The sequence below is a fragment of the Coturnix japonica genome, chromosome 14 (genome assembly GCF_001577835.2).
Source record: "Coturnix japonica isolate 7356 chromosome 14, Coturnix japonica 2.1, whole genome shotgun sequence".
NCBI classification, from domain to species: domain Eukaryota; kingdom Metazoa; phylum Chordata; class Aves; order Galliformes; family Phasianidae; genus Coturnix; species Coturnix japonica.
In genome coordinates, this window is record NC_029529.1 from 4004036 (window position 1) to 4013868 (window position 9833).

Below are 9833 nucleotides of genomic sequence, written 5' to 3' on the forward strand. Positions count from 1 at the left end.
AGAAATGATAGCTCTAAAAGCTATACCGTGTCAGGATAGCTAATTAACTCTAAGCACCGCATCTCTCAGTCAAATACAAATGTGTGTTTGAGGTTCTCTGAGTTTAACCTTGTAAAATGAGTTAAGAAATAAATACTCTGCTAGCTCCATATGTAACTATTTACCTGTGATGAATTGAAATACAAGATTTCGCCTCAGAAATACGCAACAGTCCTGAGCAAATATAAACTAGGAGAGATGTATTTCCAACATGAAGTGTGAAAATATGCTCTGCTCTGGTAGATGCAGGGAGGGTGCCTTGATGGGGCACTATATGCAAGAGCTGCTTTGTTATGCCACAGTTTTGGCAAAGGCATGGCAAGAAGGGTCAGTGCAAATCATTGCATGGAGGAGGTCTTCTGCACTGGGATGTTAAAGCCTGGTGAAATCACTGCATGGGATTCATTCAAAGCGATGGATCTTTTAAAGGGCAACAAAACAAACAGTTCACCCACTGCATAAGGATTTTGTCATGCAAATTGCTGCATAAAATTGTTCTTAAAGCAGAGATCATGTAATGTCTTCTTGCATTTTCCCTGCCACTAATGCTGCGTCCTGCATTGTGACCTGCATGGGCTGTAACTCAGCAGGTTCAGCTCTGCCACAGCTGGGACTGTGCTGGTCAGTAAGGGTCATGAGCCTGAAGGAAAAACAAGAGTACTGTCAAAGTGAACTTCTGGACCACAGGTGACTGACCTCTCCACCATGTGAACATGGGGTTTGCTCCTTTGCTTCTCCCTGAGGGGCCATGCAGCCTCTCACAGTGCTCAAAAGTGGTGGATGTCAAGGCTGTTGTGCATGACGATTGTGGAAAGGACTATATGCATTAACAAAATCTGCTGGGTTTTTTTAATGTGCTTCATCTAATTGTGTTTCCAAAATGCTTCTTTGCCATTCCCACTGCTATGGAAGCCTTATACGGGCATTCCGGTCATATCAACAACACAGGATGTTGTTTGGGTCACTCTGCAAGACTTGTGTTAGGCTGAGCTTTATGCACCCAGGACAGAGTCCCCAGCACTTATGTAAGCTGTCACTCAGGTAAACCAGACCCGAGGAATGACACAGATTCTGATTACGGTCTGTGTGTAAATGCATTCTTTGCCACCTGATTTGCCCGTGCTGTTTACTTAGTTGAATATTTAACCAGATACAATTGGGTGTGATACTATTTCAAATATCTGAGCCTGCAAAAGTTCAATAGGAGGTGTGGGAGAGGCGTTGTCCCATCAAAAAACCTTCCAACCACTGTCAAGAATCCAGAGATGAGATTCCTCCAAAGTAGGGGCCATTTATTGTTGGACAAGATGACCTTCAGTGGTCTCTTCCAACTCTTCCAACAATTCTGTAGTACTATGATTTGAGCTTCTTGGTCTTCTGTGCTATCAGATGTTCCTCCAGCTTTTAGCCAACCCAGTGTATTGACAGAAGGCACCCTGGCTACATGCAAGGATAAGCAGTGCCCTGTTGATGAGCGATCTCTAGCCCCAAAACCCTAAATCTGAGCACCTGGAGGAGCAGAGCTCCAAGGACACTCATGCTGCCCATGGCTACAGTCAGTGTTCTTTTAATTTGGAGAGAAGTGTGTTTGGGGAAGGAGCTGGTTCTGGGCCCAGGAGGGGAGTTTGGGTGCAAATCTGACAAGATGTGTATGAATGTGTATTTATATAAATGGCACAGACAGAAATAGCAGTGTTAGAACACAGTTATTCCCTCTGGTTGACAGTGCTGCCCATGTACCCAGCAGCATGCCAGGTTCTCAAGGAAAAAGCAGCAGTAGGGGTTCCAAACCTTGTTCTGAAATCCCATGGCTGCATCCTGAGATCCTAACACAGCCCATAAATCCATACAGCTGCAGTCCACCTCAGTCATGGGCTGAGATCCCACGTGAGGAATGAGTCTGTGCCCTACTTATGGGATGCAGAGCTCAGCACACAGGGCAGATCTGCTTGTGGACCACAGGGTTTGCCAGGGGTCTTTGTTCACCTCCAATTTCTGAGCCCAAATGCATGACGAAGACCTTTAACAACGTTGGACAGAGACCCAAATTGAAGGGCACTGTGATAAATTCCAGTGGTGGTTTGACATGATGGGAAATTCATTCCTCCCACATAAATTATTTTCTGCACTTTCCAGGCTTTAGCCTTTTTACTGTGCATTTTCAGCAATAAACAATGAAATATGACATTATTTACTTGTGAAGCACTAATAATGTGCACAAGCCGTAAAACCCGATGATGCCCTGGAGAGCTCGCCATCACCAGCACAAACACGGGGACAGCAGAGCATGCCAATGGTTCACCATGGTGCCAAGCCCCCCATCCTCCCCAATTTGTGCAGCCCAATTACTCCCTGCTTGCTTAGCATGGGATGCCCTCTGCTTTTTGGGTTCATTTCCTTTGATTTCATAAACATCCCTGAGCTATTCTCTATGTGAGATGGGTGTGAGATGGGGGAAAACCTCAGCACCCCTGAGCCATCAGGCTCCTTCACCCGTAACTTGGCACAGCTGGCTGCAGGGACTGAGTGTCAGGAGGGATTTTGGGGTTGTGCGTGTAGAAAACAATGTAATGAAGTCCAGCTACTCTAATTTTCCTGCATGACTTATTAGTTTTCTTGAGGCCTTTCGCCTTGGATATTAGGAAATGATTGTTTTCAGAAAGACTGGTGAGGTATTAGCACAGTCTTCTCAGGGAAGTGATGGAGTGACCATCATGAAAAGGACAAAAGTGGCACAGAGTGTTGTGGTTTAGTGGTATGGCATTGATGGGTTGATGGCTGGACTAGATCTGAGTGGTTTCTCCAACCTTTATGATTCTATCAGTTCTTAAAAGGGCTCGACTTTATGCTGCTGAGCTTCAGGGTAGCATTTGGCTTCAGTCATAGCCATGTGCCACCACATCCGCAGCATTTCTGCCCTCTATGTGTTGGGAGCTGCCTGATGTCCATCCTCTGCCTGGAGAATAGGCTCACAGGATGTATTTGGGGCATCACAGCAGTGTAACTTGTCAGGTGAGTTTCAGGTAAAATTAAAAGTGAAGCCTGGGGTGGCCTTCAGTGCTAGTGAGCACTGAGCCCAGAGGGATTCCTGAGGTTGTGATGATATTGAGGACCCAGAAAGGGTCTGGGTTAATGGCCAACTCGTATTTCTTTGTGTCTCTGGGCTGTGGCAGTGTGGCTTATCAAACACCCCAAATGCATCACTGAGCCTGTCTGTGAGGGAGGGGGAGGACACTGCCCTCCTCAGAAGGAAACACGAAGTGGCTTTGGCCATATCTGTTATCATTATTGAAGTTGTCAGCTGAGATTCAATGCAGAGCTGGAGATGGATGTACCGGGGCCAGCTTCCACGCTGCCTTCCCACAGCAGCCAAGGAGCCCAGCTCCCGGCTCATTTGCGCTCATTTAATCCCATTGATCCCACAGAGCATGGGTGAGGAGGGCAGCAGGGCTGGGGACAGCACCAGCACATCCAGGAGGGATAATTCCTCCCTGCACCAAGTTACTGGGAAGCTGAACCTGTCACTTTCCTGTTTTCTATCCTTCTTCCCCTGCAGTGTGCTCCTACGACTTGTTTAACTGTCTCATTCCATCTCCAGTTTATACCAAGCAAGGGAGAACGTTTGTTATTTTAGAAGAATTCAAGCAAATATTTCTGTTTTCTCACTGTGCAGCAGTCAGTCTCTAAGAAGCAGTTCTCCTATCCATTATAAAAACAGTGCGTCAGAAGTGAGAACCCTGTGGGGTCCGGCTGATTTACATCAGATATTTATACGTTCCTGCAGAAAATGAGAACCTACAGAGGAGGCACAGGCTTTGTTCCAGGACCCGAAACAACAGCTCGAGTTTGCTGTCCAGATTAATTAGCTGGAGAGACTGCAAATGTGATTACCTTTTCTTCTTATCTTGTTCCAAAGTCCATGCAATATCTGCAGTGTTTCCAAGTTACATACGTTTCTTAAAAAGAAAAAATCAATAGCAGCAGAGTTCTCATTATGACCCACCTACAAATAAAGCTGTATGAGAAGCAGAGGAAGGAAAACCTTGGTGTGAAAACAGCCTTTGCCTTTATGTTTATGGGTGGATTTGTCTCTAAAAACAACAACAAAAAAAAAAACCTATGGAAAAATCTCAGGAATTACTAAAGGGAAATAGAGCAAACAACAACAAAAAACCAACAGCCTCTAACCTTGTACTCAATCATCCTTATAGGTCTTTTCCAAGTTTAGATACTCTATGGTGCTTTGAGATGTCTGAGCATTCAGGATCATGTACTTGAAATAGCCTTGGTTTTTGGCTTGGCCACCAAACTCCATCTGTTTCTGTTCCATTGTGCTCATGAACAAGGGCTATTTATTGGTAGGTCCTGCTTGGCTGGACCTCAAGGAAGGAGCAAACCCATCCTTAGTTCCCAGGAGATGAAACACAGATGGATCCAAGTATCTATTCCCCCAGGACCAATGAGTCTCAGGATGTATCCATACCAGAACTGCTCTCGTCAGTGTGAGCACAGCACTTGCAGAGGGAATGGAAATCTACATAAGATGCTCCCATCCATCTCATGAAGAACTCAAGGCTGTTCCCATTGCTTGCACCCTGAGGAGGAGGACAACAGCTTCACTGCCCAGAGGATGCCATGGGTGCAGCGACACCCTGCTAGCAGTGGTGTCAGCAGAGTTCACCCTGCCCTTTTAGCCCTCTGCAATAACGCAATCACGGTGGTTATACAGCACAGCTTAGAACAGCATCTGCCCTTCGTTATGCCAACGAGGTCGAGTTGGTGCCAGCACATACTGTGAGTCACAGCAGGTTTCGATCGGGATTTCTGAGCCCTGAACAAAGACTGATGAGGCTCCCGGTAGCTCCCATTAATCTTATTCCCCACCAGCTCCGCGTGGCTGCAGAAGTTTTGGGTTTGCTCTTGAGCACTTGCACAAAAAATAATGGTGTTGTGTGTCAGACAGGAACTGGGATAGCAGAGACCTTCCCCTCAGGCTCCTGCTCCATGCTGCATGGTTCAGCACTCTCCTTAGCAGTTTCACAGCTTCACGTCCCCCGTCCAGGGTGGGTAAAGGGCTGAGCTTTCTATTGAACCTCTCATCCCCCAGATACCAAACCCTTGGAGAAGCCAAACTGCTGTTTATGGGATGGATGAAACATTTTATGCTGGGCCTGGGATGCTCACAAAAGATGGGAAAGAATGTCACTGAAACAGCTCTGCTCATGGAAACAAGATGTTTATTGGTATTGAAACACCCTGCTAGGCTGCAATCAGATGCCAGGCAGTGTGAGCTGAAGCCAGAGTCATCTTTGCTTGCTGGGGGCAGGGACAGGCTGGTTGAGCATGGAACTCGCTAACATTTCCCCATTGTTATGTGTAAAAATAGAGGGATAAACACACAGCATGGTGAGCCGATTAAGGCTGGAGCCAAAGGGGACAGAGCCAATAACACTTTGTGTATTTTCCTGCCATATGAATTCTTCACACCTTGAACTACTTTTCCCAGATTTTCTTCTTCGTTGTCTTTATTTTCAGCCCATACAAGAAACTAACAGGAAAGAAACCACGTCAGCAGCCTCCCACCGGGCTTTATTCCCTGCAGGCTCTGTGCATCAAAGGGAAGGCAGCAAAATGGAGCAACCCAGCTCTCGGTAGGAGCAAAAATGAAGGGAGAGGAGATGATCTTTCATTATGGGATCTGTGCTGAGGACCTCCTGTCTCACCCCAAGCAAGTAATGCCCATGGAGCTGCTCTGGATTTCATGTCTTGGTAACCACCAGCAGTGCAGCTGAAAGCAAGCACTGAAAAGATAGGAGGGAAGAGCATCAGGAGAGAAGTCTTATTTACAGCATTAGGAGGTGACTCTTCCTTTCAGCTTGGAGAATCTGCATTTTAGAGTGAGGCACCTTACTTAAAACTCAGGAAAGACAAAGGGGCACCTTGCAGAAGGCAGTGTTGCCTGGGCAACTGGCACAGCATCTGCATCCCCACATGGTGCAGGCCTGTGGTTTGCAAATATCCTCCTTGCATTGCTCTTCTGTACACTCACCCTTCGTGCTTTGCTCCCGCTCACAAGTGTGACCTCCATCCGGGTGAGCTCATCCATGTCCTCTGTTTGGAGCTGTGCCTTGTACCAAAGTTACATCTGTGCAGTAGTAAGACTTGAGGACAGATGTTTGCCTCCTCTTCCTGCTCTTTTTTTATTTTTTTAAACACCATAAAAAAAAAACCACACTCATCTTGCAGAGACGGGAGCTCTCTTGACAGCAAAACAGCATGATGGATGTGCCAGGGCATCATTTCATCAGAATATCAAGCCGTGAGGTTGGCTACTGCCATTCATTCTTGTCATTTGAATCCTCTTGATGTGTAAGATGACATTAAAATCCCAAGAGAGAAAAATGCTGCAGCTCTCCACATCGGAGCCGGGACGGTGCATTGCTGAAGGTGAAACAAAACAGGCTGCTGGCCCCAGTGCCAGTCCTGAGCAAAGGGAAGGACAGTTCCCAGCTGCCATGCACACAGGTACAAACTATCATGCTGTCATACTGTTCACTTCTTGCAGTTTTCTCAATGCTGCTCGTGGAGAAAAGTTGGGTTTTTCTCTTCGTCTTGCTGGTGGAAAGGAGATTTGCCTTCCTATGCCTGTTGCTGTTCTCTGGCTTCTGTTAGCACCTCGAGCAGTGGGCTGCTGGCCAGATTTCTAAAGGTGTTTAAGCAGAACAGCTGCAGCTGTGTACCTGGAGGGATGTTTTCAGAAGCATCTCGCTGTAATTGTTTATGATATCCTGCACTCCCACCATGATCTCTCTGGTAGCATCTCCATTCCTGCCAGCACTGCATTTTCTGTTGCAGAACAGAGATGAATTTTGCTTCTTTGCTTCTTTCTGATCCCAGAACTGCAGGGAGCTGTACAAAGAGAGAACAGAACGGGCAAAATCTGCTGTGGGTGGTGAAACCTGGGGAGGTTTATTGTCCTTATACAGTACAGATATAGATGGGATGCTGAGAAGGCACATGCTTTCTCTTACAGCACAATCCCAGTACATACAGGGTGTTTTCATAGATCTGACCTTGCACTGAGGAACATACAGAGAAATAACTTCTTGGTCCCTTTGAAAAGCAAACTATGCCCAAGTTACATTGTGCCTGTGGATTCCGAGCACCTGAATGCTCTATTAGAGTAGCAGTTGAATTGTAGAGACCTTCCTCCTCACTGTTGCCCTCAATGATATAACAGTCATGGCAAATCCAGGGCATTACGGTTGTGTTGTTGTAAAGGACCAGGCAAAAACAAAGCACATTTTGCACAGATCTGCACGAAGCCCCAGGACGAACTGCAGGTGCAGCCTGCACACTTCACACAGGGTGTGCAATCTGCATCCTGCACTGCCACCTATAGCGCAGCACTGCGCACAGCAAACAGCAAAAGAAAACCAGGACCCAACAAACCCTGACCGGAGGCAGCAGGCTGTGAGCAGCTTCCATGCAATTAATTAAATGGGAAAAGTAGGGAGCCACGGCTATGGATGGGATACAAGCATGCCCAGGTTGGATCGCACCCACCTGCCCTCCTCTTCCCCTGCCCCTCGTCTGCCTTTGGTTTACAACACAATTTCATCCTCTCCGAGTCAATACAGGAACAGCCAGCTTTCTCCAGGGGACAGCTCAAGGTACACCCAATCAGAGGCATGAAACCCAAACCCATTTTGACTCTGATGAGCAAAGGGAATTTCTTTTATTTTTTGATTTTGAAAGCAGATGTTGCTTTCATGCTCTGAAACCTCCAAAACAGCCGAGTGGATTTTCTTCAGACTCCTCACACGTACAGAAATTCACCTTTGGGCTGTGAACAAGCTTAAGAAATTGCACTGTGATGGAGATTTTTGTTCCTCCCTTCTTCCTTCTGCTTTTTTATTTTGTTTTATTTTATATTTTTTTTCTGATTTGGAAAGTTAAAAGGATCCTAAAATAGAAGCTGAGAATTGGATTAAACGTCCTTTTGTTAACTCCAGCACCGCTCCAAGCCTGCAATTATCATTTCTTAAGGTTCCCATCCCTCTTGCACTTCCAGATGCCCCATTTTGTGTTAAAATAACCAAAGAATGGCTCTTGCCAATGCCAAATGAAGGAGGAGCTCCTGAGATGGAGCAGGGACAACCCAGGTCTGGCCTCATTTCACACCACTCCAGAACCTGTGCAGGAAAGGGGGGATGGGGATGGCAGGAGCCTGAAAGCCCAGAGCAGCAGGACGCCCCATCTCAACAGCAGCCTCACCCTGAAATTGACTAACAGTTTGCAGAAATAAGTATCTCACTCAGCACTGTTGGCACCACGTAAGAACATCTGTAGGTTGCTCCAAAAATAATGCCTCCTATTTATTTCCACGGACATCACAGTAGATACAAAGAGCACAATAACACCGTTGGATAGAGCAAGTTTTCTGCATAGTCAGCACCATCATATTTTATGTTTTCACCAGTAATGAACAAGAACCTGCATGCTGCACTCATCAACATCTGCACCAGCAGAGGTGACCCACTGCCACCACAGCTGAAACGCGCCACCCACTGCCTCACTGTGCTCACATCCAGTGTTCAGCCTCCATAAATATTTAGCAAGCATTGATGAAAATCATCGGGTAGCCGGTTTTCCACATGGAGGAATCCAATAACACACCTTTGTTTCATGTGCACTTCCATGCCAGACCGCCACTCTGCTGCCATCTGTCTCACAGTAACAAAGTGTGATGGAATATTGGTGGGAAGGGTCAACCTCTACTGCCATCCAATCAACATCTGCCTCTGACCTGGTGGGCCAACATAATAAATCAGGAGGCATTATCTTTGGAGCAGCTCTTGTAGAAGACTTGTGGTGAAGAGATGGACCAATGCCCTCAGCTCCTCCACCAATGACCCCAATTTCTGCTAATGGGACATCTTCCATCAGTGAGTACCCCCAGGCAGACATGGGGCAGACAGAGCTTGGTGTTAGTATGGGAGGACAGCGGGACTTTGCAGGTGTCCACATGATAGATTTCAGCCACCTGAGAGTTTGGAGATGGAAGGAAAGCCATCCATAGCATCTGGAAATGATTTGGTGAGAGCAGACAGCCTAAGCGAGCTCTGTGCAGACCAATGTGCTCGGCAGTGTGGCTGTTATAACAGGAATTACAGTGCTAAATCGAGCACTGGGAAACAATGCACACACTTGGCATAGCCACAAGGCTGGCGTCTGGGCTGCAGGGGAGCAGAGCACGGCAGACAGGAGGAGGTGAACCAGCAGCACTTTATCATTTTAGCAAACAAAATTAGCAGTAAACTTCACCTGTTTACACCTACAGTAATTCCTCTTCTTGTTCTTGCAAGCCAAGTTCAATTTTCTTTATGTCCTCATGTATGTGTCTGTAAATAGCCAATTACTGCTGTTAGACCCTGCCAATAAATCGTGTGCTTTTATTTGTTTCCCTTCTATCCGAGCCGGGCAGCACTGAGAGCTGTGCAGCCTGCAGAGGGGCTGAGGCCACACAAAGCCCAGTACTATTGAGCCCGGTACTATGGAGCCTGGCCTCTCCTTGGGTGAGCAGCTCTTGGAACACACAAGCAGCTGGAATAAGGGTGATTTCATGATGGTAAAAACTTCATTTCACTTTTATTGCTGTAGAAAAGCTGCGACTAGATGCATTTCTTATGCAGCTGATTAACTTGAGGTTAGAGCAGATGTGTGCGGCAGCAGCGTGCCTCAACCTTCTTCCACAAGTAAATCAAAGGCAAAGTGTTGCTGTCACGGAGAGA